The 12,085-nt window shown below is 44.9% G+C and overlaps 1 long non-coding RNA gene across 1 annotated transcript; it reads right to left on the bottom strand.

Moving 5' to 3' along the window:
- Positions 1–2,436: 2,436 nt before the first annotated feature.
- LOC126991300 (uncharacterized) lies at positions 2,437–6,742 on the bottom strand. Its single transcript, XR_007745380.1, has 2 exons — positions 6,317–6,742; positions 2,437–2,728 (listed from the first exon to the last, which is right to left on the bottom strand). It is a non-coding gene; the product is annotated as an uncharacterized LOC126991300 (long non-coding RNA).
- Between the last annotated feature and the right edge of the window lie 5,343 nt (positions 6,743–12,085).

The raw sequence follows: 12,085 nt of genomic DNA, 5'->3' as shown, positions 1-12,085 counted from the left end.
TGATGTAGTAGTACTTTGGGTAAATAACTTATCTCTAATAAGGGACTGTATTATTAGTTTGTGCGGATAATCATTGCGTGCCTCCGACAAAAATAGTGTTGACATGCATGACGCACTGTTTATATAACAAATTAAAAAATATCATCACTTACATTTGTTGTTAGTTCTTTGTTGGGTATCCTTTCTTCTTGATGACCATCTGAGGGTGACGTGGTACACTGTCAGCAAGATTTTGCAGCAATTCAGGCTTAAAATCTCCCCAACACTTTCGCAGTTCCACTTCAAGTTTGGGGAGTGCAGGTGTGTCACGTGAGCGTCTTAGCTTTCCTTTTATGATGGCCCAGAGATTTTCTATGGGTGAGATGTCCGGAGAATTACCTGGCCAGTCATTAATCCACTCACTCCCGCAGTCATCAAGCCACTGTGTGACATCTGGATCTGCGTGGCTCCATCCTGCTGGAAGATCTGAGCCTGTGTCTTGTGAAAGCTGTCCTCCAGATGGTTATTTAAAAGTTCAAAATAAAATACTTTGTTCACAGTTGTGTTCTTCGGTAACACTACCAAGTCCCCAACACCATAATGAGTAAAACAACCCCACACCATTAAGCTGGGAGAGTGTTTTGTGGTCTTCTGTGTGTAGCGCGGCAGGTCGCTGCATGGGTCTGCTGAGCCGGGGCGAAGGTACACTTTTGCAGGGCCTCCTCCTCCACTCACACAGAAGATGTTCTCGTCACTCCACAGCACTTTCCGCCAATTGTTGAGAGGCCAACCTCTATACTTCTTGGCAAAAAGAAGCCTTCTCTTCCTCGGCCGATCATTTATGAGGGGCTTCTTCAGCGGCCGATAACACCGGCAGTTAGGGTCACAGTGCAAAGCACTGTACGGAGAGACACGTTACTCAAAAGAACATGATTTTGTTCCTTTAATTCCTTTGCTTCCAGGCAAGGATTGCCTTCAATCTGTCGCCTTAACACGTTTCTAGTTCTGCTGGATGTTTTTTTAGGCTTCCCAGGCTGCATTTTAGGGGAGCGGTAGCTCACTCTCCCCGCCAGCTCTGTATCGGTGAATTAAGTTTTGCACTGTTCTGAGCTCAATTTTCTTCATGTCACAAATTTCCTTATTAGTGTGCCCATCCTGGTAAAGGCCAATGACAGCCTGAACTGTTGTGGCATCAGTATGTTTTCCACCCATCATACAACCAAGGAAAAACAGGCAAAAAACACCGTGAAGTAGGGCGACACTCGGGTACGAGTTTAAAGCTGTTGCAACTGTCATCCGTTGCCAGTGAGAGGGGGAAGGGGTGCCCCCCCCCATTAGTGTGGGCGGAAAAAGATGCCTGTCACTGCCAGATGCATAATTCACGCCTCCTGCATTCTCTCGGGACGATAGGGAGGGAAATTTAAATCGCGCGCTTAACCTCCGCTTGCGGACTCCGGCGTAATGTTTATCCGCGCAAGCCTGTACATGCATTATAAAACTTGGTTTCCTGATTTTCCTACGTTACATTAAATGAGTAGTTGGTGAGTTTGTATAAACATGATGATTAGTATATGACAAATTTACTAAATGCTTGTGAACCTAACAGGGCCTTGCATACTTTCAGGGCAACATGTAAATCTGGCCCTGGACGCAGCTCATCCCTCGCAAAAAGACCAGCGACGACCTCCTCTCCAGTGGGTGAGTGGGTGGGACGGTGTGCTGGTGGTGTGCTGGTGTGGAGTGGTGTGTGCTGGTGTGGGTGGGTTTGATTTGCCTATCACAGTGAAAGGCCAGAATTTACTCATTTCTCCACTCCCACACGACCACTGTAACCAAACACACGAGAAATTAATCCAGACCAGGAAAGGTTGGCCGGGGATTGAACCCACGACCAGCGTAACGGGAGAGCCACTCCTTTACCAGTCGGCCAAAGAGGTGCCCCCCCCCCCCCCGGCTAAGTGGGTTATGGGAGGCTCCTGGCCCATCCGTGGCACTACAACAGTACTGCAGAAGAGGGGAAGGAGTTGTAGTCCAAGTTGCAACCATAAAATTTCCGGTAGTCAGAGTTGAAGTCAGATTTTTTCATCCAACACCACAGCCCTGATCATAGATATTTTAAGCATATGTAGGTTGTGTGTGTGTGTGTGTGTGTGTGTGTGTGTGTGTGTGTGTGTGTGTGTGTGTGTATTTACCTAGTTGCTTAGTTATGAAATACAGGAAAAGAGCTGTACTAGGCTCGTTCTGTCCCGTCTCCATAACACTTATTACCGTATTTTTCAGCTTACAAGACGCACTTTTTTTCCTAAAAAATACTATGAAAAATACTTGTGCGTCTTCCAAAAGGAATGTTGTATTGTGGCAGCAACGTCCAGGCTCAAGTGAGCCTGGACGGTCACCGTGTTGGCTTGACCAATAGGGACGTGGATTTGTATGTTGTCATTACATTATGAGGTTAACTTAACCCGTCCGCTGCGGCATAGTTTTTTAAAACATGTACCGCCAGTGCGGCGGGGTTTGAGCTATTTTTTTTTATTGCGGAAATGGAATCCTTGTGGTCCAAAACCAAAGGAAAATGGGTTCTAAGTACCTGTTGTATATGTAAAGTTTTGTGCTATAAGCGAAAACGTCTCTGAGCAAAGCTTTTTCTACGCCTACTCTGGTGAGCGGTGAATACCAGCTGATGATGTTGCCATATCGGTCACTATTTATGTTTTACTTTGTCTACTGCATGTATATAACGTTTTAGTACCTCAAATTGGCAAGGCATGTTCGTAGTGATTATATGCGAATGCGAAAGTAATAAAAAACAATAAGATAAACGTGATGACAAAATGTTCACATGAATAAAATTGACCACATGATAGTAATACTCTCTCTCTCTCTCTCTCTCTCTCTCTCTCAGAATAGTATGAGCGATAGCGTATATTGTCTGGTAGATAAGTGATGTGTTGTCACAGATGAGTGACATGAGTGTTTTGAAACAGATGAGTGAAATGAGTGTTGTACGTGTGTTGTGAAACAGATGAGTATTGTGTGTTGTAAATTACTGTAAATGAGTGACATGAGTGTTGTGAGTCAGAAGTAAGACAGATGAGTGACATGAGTGTTGTGTGTTTTGAATAAGATGGGTAAAATGAGTGTTGTGTGTTGTGAGTTAGATAATATGAGTGTTTTGTGTTGTGAAGAAGATGAGTGAAATGAGTGTTGTGTTTTGTGAGTCAGATAATGTATAAATAGAAAAAAAACCGTATCTCAGTAGGTGTAAAGGTGCGATGTCTCATCACTTTCATTTTCTTTTCAACTTTTTTGTAAAATTCTATGACTTTCCAAACCACCCAAGGGGTATCATAACAGGCTCGTTTTTTTTTTACAGTGGTAATCCCCAGAAGGCCTAATCCACTATGTAGTCCACGAGAAAGATTATTTGTAAGGTTTTGACACATGAGTCATTTTCTCATGCTATATTATTTACACATATACAATATTTACACATTTTACAGAGTATTCCACCACGAACACTTATGTACATTTTTTACACTGGCTCTCGCTGCACTTATAAGTGTTCTTTTGTATGGCAATCCTTGAAACAAGTAGAGAAACAGAATCCCAAATTGCAGTCTGGACAGAAGTACCTAGTGTCCTTCCGTTTGTTGTGTACCACTCTGCATACGTAACACTTTCTTCGAGGGTTTGCCTTTTTCTCACTATGAGGTACAAATTCAAGGAAATGTCATTCAGTTAGGCGGGTGGCCGAGGGATCTACCTGCAGTCGTTGATGTGCTCGTAGTAGGAGGGGCTGTACCCTGTGTTGTTGGAGGAGCTCTCTGGCTAACTCAACACAGAAGTTCTCCCTGGTCTCTCGAACTCCTGTCAGCTGAGTGTACAAGATGCAACAATCGTAGAGTGTCACGTCCAGGAGGTGAAAGAATAGCTTTTTGTACCACCTCAAAGTTTTCCTTGCACACTCAGCAGAAGCAACAACCGCGTCCTTCTTATCCACAAGGCGCATGTTTATGTTGTAATCATTGATTGCCTGTGGTTTTAGTTTGTGTTCTCCAGTGCCTCGCTGACAACGGCGGCTTCGTTCTTGAACAGGGGCGTGGACAGTGGAGAGGACATTTACTTCTTTGTTATCAATCCAAGAGAGAAGCAGGACTCCATTAGCACACTTGTAGATAATGCTGTTTACTTCCCTCTTACAAGGCAATGCTGGCAGGTGCTGGCGGTTCCTCCTGACGGTGCCGCATGAGCCTGTTCCCAGGGAGTTCAGGTGAAGGCAGAGGGCAGGGCTGGTATACCAGTTGTCGGTATATAAAATCCTGCCCTGGTTGAGGTAATCCTCCAGGAGGGTACACACCACAGCTCCAGATACACCGATGTTAGCAGGACTAGCGGTAAGTTCAGTCTTCCCACCAAGGTATAATATAAAGTCCTGAACATACCCTGTCTTACAATCACACAGCACAAAGGTCTTGAGTCCGTATCGATGTCTCTTACTTGGTATGTACTGGCGAAAGCTGATATTTCCCCTCCACAGACACAGGCTCTCATCAATTACTAACTTTTGATAAGGGTTGAATGCAGCTTTCAGTTTGGTCTTGACATAATTATATACTGGCCGAATTCTCTCCATTGGGTCTTTTTCTTCTCTAGGACGGTCCTGGTTGGTTGTGTGTGATTTCAGACTGTCGATAAAATGGAGGTTACACATAATACTTAGAAATCTGTCGCGTGGCATGCTCTTTCTAAAGCCAGGCGTTTCCAACAGGATGTCAGTTGTCCAGTAATCTTGAATAGCATTCTTCTTACAGCTGCTCATCAACATACTAACTGCCAGGAATATATATAACTCGTCTACAGAGACGGGCTCAACATTTAGGTACCTTGACTTGGGTCCTAGGACTTTACCCGCCACCCTGTAGGTGGTGTATAGATTAGTGGTCTTCACTATCTGCTCAACCAGGTTGTTGGTAAAGATTTGCTTGAAGATTGAGCTCCTGCTAGTGTCCTCTGGGTCATAGTTTATGACAGGGCCTGGCTGGTGAACGGGAATAAATTGGTAGGTGCGTGGCACAAACCCACCAACATCATCCCAGGTCCAATCGTCATCGACCCTGATGGGCCCTGGTAAAGGGTCTACTGCAGGTGTACCTGCTGGGAAGGTCCTCGAGGCAGACAGTGACCTCGAACGATACCGAGATCGAGATCGGCGTATCACAGTAGCAGGTCGTGCCCTTCCCCGCTGACTCACTCTGCCACGAGTGGCTGCACGCCCACGACGTAGCCCTACAGCCCGTCGTCTTGCTGCAGGCTGATGAGGGGCTTCATTGGTGTCAGATAGGTCACTCGGCACATGTGTAATGGGTTGTGATGGCAGACGTGTTGATGACGAGTCTGTGCGTGATGAGCGTGGATGTAATGCACCAGGAGGGGTAGAAAGCAAGGCATGGGATGTGGAAGGGAGTGGCGACCCAGGTCTGTGTGAGTGTAAGGAGCGAGGTGGAGATATAATGTGTGGTGGTGGATCATCTGGGTCGCTGGTTCACTCACATCACCAGGGCAGGCTGAGTATAGCCTGCGTCTGGCTCCCACACGTGGTGTTGAACGTCTTATTACACCTCCCACATCCTCCACATCTGCTTCTTCCCCTTCATCAACAGGTGCCACTGGGGCAGTAGGCGTTGAATGAGATACAGGTTGAGGTGTTTGTGCAGGAGACGGCAATAAAATGTTCTGCCTTGGTTGCTGTGGGGTTGAATGTTTCTTTTTCAATTTACGTTTTTTACCCTTACCAAATCCTTGGTTGGACTTAGCACTTTCAGGTTCTGTACGATACACTCGATCACTTTCATTTACTTCACTGTTTTGAGAGACATGAGAATAATAATATTCATCTTCAGTTTTTTCTTCCACCATTGTCATCACCTCATGAGGACTAGGCTCATATTCATCACTTTCACTCAACGAATCAGTATCTCTTTCATCTTCTATGGTGTTCAAATAGTCTCTAATTTCGCCAGTGGTATCCAGACATATTGGGCGATGGGAAGACATGGTAAATACAAAGATATAGTTCTTCAACTACGATGAAATACACTGATGTACTACTCCTAATGCTTCGAAATACCGACTGAGGAGTGAGGACACGTCACGAGTCCACACTGCCGTCCCCCCGATACAGTGCTTCCTTCAAACTACAGGGAACACTCACGCTCCCGCAAATCCCCCACTCAGGCAATTCGGCTGAGTGGCAGCAAACAAAAAGAAACAAAATAAAAATAAATAATAAAGCCTTCAAGGCCTATACGGCACTTGAGGTCTATTACGGGGTCTCCACCTCACCCCGCTGCTGCCCGCCAACCGTCGGCAGCAAGCCTGAGCCTCGCTCGCCACTCTGCACTACGAGTCGACCTCAACTACCCTTCACAGGCAGTGTGTCCCTTTCCTCCAGCCTCTACAAACAACAGAAGGTCCCAGAACCTAGACAAAGACCCACTCCAGGTCAAGAAGTGATCTAACAGGGGCAAACCCCTCAAACAAGGGACAGGCTGAGGAGCGCGAGGAGACACGCCTGACTCAAATAGTGGTTGGGACTTGGGCGAGGACTGAGAGTGTGCCGGGCCGAGCGGTGAGGAGGAGGCGAGGGGCCTCCCCCCCCCCCCCTGCTCACAGCAGCCCACTGCATCTCGCACGTTAGATACGCTACGCTCGCACGCCTGACACACACACATACCCAAACCACCTCGGCTAGGCTTCCCTCAACTTCGGGTCGCAACAATATATATATATATATATATATATATATATATATATATATATATATATATATATATATATATATATATATATATATACCATTACTGCCAGATAGAAAATGGCTAAAAACTGGCTGTTTCTTATGAGTTTTTGGCTATCTTTCTGGCTATCGGCTAGATGATTATTTTTCTGGCTACATGCAGCAAAATTCGGCTAAATCTAGCCAGAAATTGGCTGACCTGGCAACACTGGACACGTGGCCCGCGGCGTGAGTCACGAGATAGGCCTCGCCAGATGGCATCCACATACACAAAGCACAGGCAACCTTCAGGGATGACTCTGTCAAAATTTGAGCGCTCGGGAACGCATTGGGAATATTCTATGAATATTTTAATTTGCCGATGCAAACGATGCGTCGCCCGCAGTTTTGAGTATTTGTTTACCGACGACACTGTGTCGTCGCCCGCAGCGGACGGGTTAAGTAACTATTTAATTCAGCCTTTTATATGATATAACCTCAGTACTTACTTGTTACAAGTATTTCCAATACCATAAACCTTCCTGCAGCCAAGCCACAAGCCCAAACGTGACCCAAACGTCTGTTGTTTATTGTGCGGCTGGTAGCGGCGGGAGCCTGATGGTACAGGTGGCTTATTTCCATAGACCAGCAAGCCTTTGGATCTGCTGTGTTGATGTGTTGTCTCCTATGCTTGAACAATATGATAGATAGTTTTAAGAAAAGGTTACATAAATTCATGGATATGGTGAAGCTGTTCTTGTGTGAGAATGACTTACTTTTTTTTCTCTCAAAATTTCTCTCCAATATTAGGGTGCGTCTTCCAAGATGCAGCGTCTTGTAAGCTGTAAAATACGGTATCCAGTTTGGCTTTAAATTCATGAATTGTTTTTGCACACACAGTCTCTTCGTCAAGTCCGTTCCATGTTGTTATGCTTCTGTATGGAAAACTGTATTTCTTGATGTCTCTCCTACAGTCACTCTTCTTCAATTTCTTACCATTGCCTCTTGTCACACTTCTGTCACATTCCACTAGGTCTTCCCTGTCCAATTTCTCCAATCCCTCCACCACCTCACCCTCCCTTTCTCCTTCTTCCTCTTCCTCCTCCTCCTCCTTTCCACCTTCCACCTCTTCCACAATTTCTCCTCGTTCTTCACAGCAGGTCCCTCCCCTCCCTTCCCGCTCTCCCCTCCCCCCTTCCGACCGTCGGGTTCTTGTTGTTGGTGATAGTCAGGTTCGTTATGTTGACAGGTATTTTTGCTCCAAGGATAAGAACAGGACGAGGGTGTGTTTTCCAGGGGCAGGGGTGGGCCATATATCAGACAGGATTGAGGCGTGTATGGCAAGCGAGGGATCGAACCCCATTGTCTTTCTCAGCTGTGGCGGAAACGACGTTTCTCGTGTGCCAAGCGAGGACCTTCTCAGGCGTTTTAAAGAATTGTTAGGCAGGATACGTGACGCTGGTGGGTCGCCAGTAGTGTGTGGCGTCCTGCCAAGGAGGGGCGTTGGCGATGGATGGCTGTCCAGGGCGATAGCAGTGAACAGCAGACTTGCTGAGCACTGCAGGCGCAATGGGTGGCTGTTTGTCGACAATTGGGACCTCTTCTTTGGCAACGACGCCCTCTACGCCCGTGACGGGATACACTTGACGTTCAAGGGTGTTGAGGCTCTCTCAGACTCCCTTGAGCGAGCACTTGGTACCCTGAGGGATTTTTTAGTATAGGCGAGGGGGGGAGGAGTAATGGGAGCAATGGGAGGAGTAATGGGAGGGGACATCTAGCTCATAATATAACCAGGCAGCTTAGAAGTAATTCTAGGGGAGTAACAGAGGACGGGCTAAGAATCTTCTATACTAACAGCAGGAGCCTCAGAAACAAGATAGACTTACTAAGGGGTGAAGCTTGTTCAGAAAATTTTGACATAATAGCGATCACTGAGACATGGATAGACACTGCTAATAGAAATTTTAGATCAGAATTTGAAATAACGGGTTATCAGATGTTTCACAAAGACAGAAGGGGCAGAAAGGGAGGTGGAGTTGCGCTATATGTTAAAGACTCACTTAAATGTTTAGTTAACAGCTCAGTCAAAACTAACATGGATTCAGAATCAGTTTGGGTGGACGTTTACAAAGGGAAAGAAAAACTAACTCTAGGAGTTATGTACAGGCCACCTAACCTTAACAGGCAGGACACGAGTATATTACTACAGGAGATTGGCAGGGCGAGTATGAGTAGAAATGTCTGCGTAATGGGGGACTTTAATTATAGGAATATAGACTGGGAAGATCTAGTGGGTGACCTGGAAGCCGAGGACTTTCTTGAAGTTATACAAGATAATTTCCTTAAGCAGGTAGTTACTGAGCCTACCAGAGGAGATAACATATTAGACTTAGTCCTAACCAATAATGGGAACTTGCTACGTGAGTTGGAGGTGGGCGGAGAGTTAGGAAATAGTGATCACAGAACGGTTCGTTTTAGCTTAGACTGGGCGGTAACCCGCGAACCAAACCCAGTGTTAGTGCCAGATTTTAGAAGAGCAAACTACGAGGGGCTTTGAAGACATCTTGAAGGGGTAAACTGGGATAATTTAGGGATTCATGAGGGCCAGAACTGCGGATTGGAGAGCCAGGAGAACCAGGTAGAAATGTCTTACAATAATTTAGTTAGAGTAATAGTAAAGGGGCAAGAACAGCATATACCACAGCGAACACTTAGAAAAGAAAACAGTGATCCTAAGTGGATGACTCGTGGACTAAAACACGAGATTGGGTTAAAGAAGGGAATTTATCAGAAAATAAAGAATGGGGAAACACATCTCAGGGGCCGGTACGTCGAACTATCTAGATTAGTTAAGAAAAACACCAGGATAGCAAAAAAGAACTATGAGATCAAAGTAGCAAATGAGGCGAAAAGTAATCCTAAGGGCTTCTTTCAGATGTATAGAACAAAAACACGGGAGAAAATTGGACCGCTGAAAACAAACACAGGGGAGCTAGTAGAAAATTACGAAAATATGAGCACATTGTTGAACGACTACTTCCTTTCAGTATTCACACAGGAGGATCGAACGACTATACCGGAAAGAGTTCAGGTGTACGAGGGCGGGGATGGCGATAAATTGAGGGATATAATCATTACCAGGCAAGTAGTTCAGGATGAGATAGATAAGCTTAAGAAGAACAAGTCGCCAGGTCCTGACGGGATATTTCCGAGGGTATTAAAGGAGTTAGGTGATATAATCAGTGACCCACTAACCGACATCTTTAAGATGTCGGTAAATACTGGCTATGTGCCGAGCCTATGGAAAGTAGCTAATGTGACGCCGATTTTTAAAAAGGGGGACAGGTCAGTTGCTTCAAATCGCCCAATTAGCTTAACATCGGTTATAGGCAAGATGCTGGAGTCCATAATAGCCAGGAACATTCGGGAGCATTTAGAGAAACATAGCTTAATTCACGACTCGCAGCATGGGTTCACAAAAGGTAGGTCATGCCTCACCAATCTCTTGTCCTTCTACAATAAAGTATTTGAGGCGGTTGACAGAGATGAAAATTATGATGTAATCTATCTTGATTTTAGTAAAGCGTTTGACAAAGTTCCTCACCAACGACTGTTGCTTAAATTACAGGCTCACGGAGTAGAGGGTAAAGTTTTGAACTGGGTCAAGGCGTGGCTTAGCAATAGGAAGCAAAGAGTGCAAATCAATGGTAAAAGATCTGACTGGGGATGTGTTACGAGTGGTGTCCCACAAGGTTCGGTATTAGGTCCACTTTTGTTTATTATTTATATCAATGACTTAGATACAGGAATTAGTAGTGATGTTAGTAAATTTGCAGATGATACCAAGATCGGTAGAGTAATTGAGTCGGATCAGGACGCTAGTATTCTCCAAGGTGAACTCAACAGATTATATGACTGGGCGGATAAATGGCAGATGGAGTTCAATGTAGGGAAGTGCAGTATTCTGAGTGTAGGTAGGAACAACCCCTCACATAACTATTGCTTAAATGACACTCTCATAAGTAGGTCTGGGTGCGAGAGATTTAGGGGTCTTAGTGAGCTCTGATCTCCGTCCAAGGGCACAATGCATTCAAGCTAGAAATCGAGCTAATAGGGTACTGGGATTTATTTCAAGGAGCGTAAGCAACAGAAGCGCCGAAGTCTTCCTCAAACTATATTTAGCATTAGTTAGACCTCATCTTGACTATGCGGTTCAGTTCTGGTCACCGTACTATAGAATGGATATCAAAATGTTAGAATCGGTGCAGAGGAGGATGACTAAGATGATTCAGGGGTTGAGAAACTTGCCATACGAGGGAAGACTCAAACAGTTAAACTTGCATTCTCTAGAAAAGCGAAGGGTGCGTGGAGACATGATCGAGGTTTATAAATGGATGAAGGGCTTTAATAAGGGAGACATTCATAAGGTTTTGTTGGTAAGAGAACCGGGTAGGACACGAAGTAACGGGTTTAAACTGGATAAATTCAGATTCAACAGGGACATAGGCAAAAATTGGTTTACTAACAGGGTGGTGGATGAGTGGAATAGGCTTAGCAGTCATGTGGTGAGTGCCAATACAATTGTCACATTCAAAAATAGACTAGATAAATTCATGGACAGCGATATTAGGTGGGGTTAGATACACGGGAGCTTAGGGTCAAAGGAGCTGCCTCGTACAGGCCTACCGGCCTCTTGTAGACTCCTGCGTTCTTATGTTCTTATGTTCTTATGTATCCTGTACAATGCTATTAGGTCCCCTCTCTCTCCTTCTCTCCAGTGTTGTTAGTCCCAATGTGTGTATTTACCTAGTTGTAATTTTACAGGGCCTGGGCTTACGCTGGTGTGGTCCCGTCTCCATATCTATAATTATCCAACTTTTCCTTGAAGCTGTGCACACTCTTCGCCGATACTATTTCTTCACTTAGTCTGTTCCAAACCTCTATATTTCTTTGTGGAAAGCTATATTTCTTTATGTGTCTTGAGCATCTTCCCTTCCTCAACTTTTTACTATGTCCTCTAGTATTCCTGCTGGAAGGTTCCTCTCTTAGTAGCAATTTCTCATTATCTACTTCTTCCATTTTACTCAATAGCCTATATATTTGTATTAGGTCTCTTTGTTCTAGTGTTGGTAAGTCCATTTCCTTTAGTCTCTCTTCATATGTCAGTCCCTCCAGTTCTGGAACCAATTTTGTTGCCATCCTCTGTATTCTTTCTAGTTTTTTAATGTGTTTCTTCATATGTGGAGACCACACTGTTTCTGCCTATTCTAGTTTAGGTCTGATCATAGTAGTAATTAATTTTTTCATCATTTCTTTGTCCATGTAGTGGAA

The sequence above is a fragment of the Eriocheir sinensis genome, unplaced genomic scaffold (genome assembly GCF_024679095.1).
Source record: "Eriocheir sinensis breed Jianghai 21 unplaced genomic scaffold, ASM2467909v1 Scaffold258, whole genome shotgun sequence".
Classification (NCBI taxonomy): Eukaryota; Metazoa; Arthropoda; class Malacostraca; order Decapoda; family Varunidae; genus Eriocheir; species Eriocheir sinensis.
The sequence above is the reverse complement of the archived record's forward strand: the minus strand, read 5'-3'. Positions and strand labels throughout refer to the sequence as shown.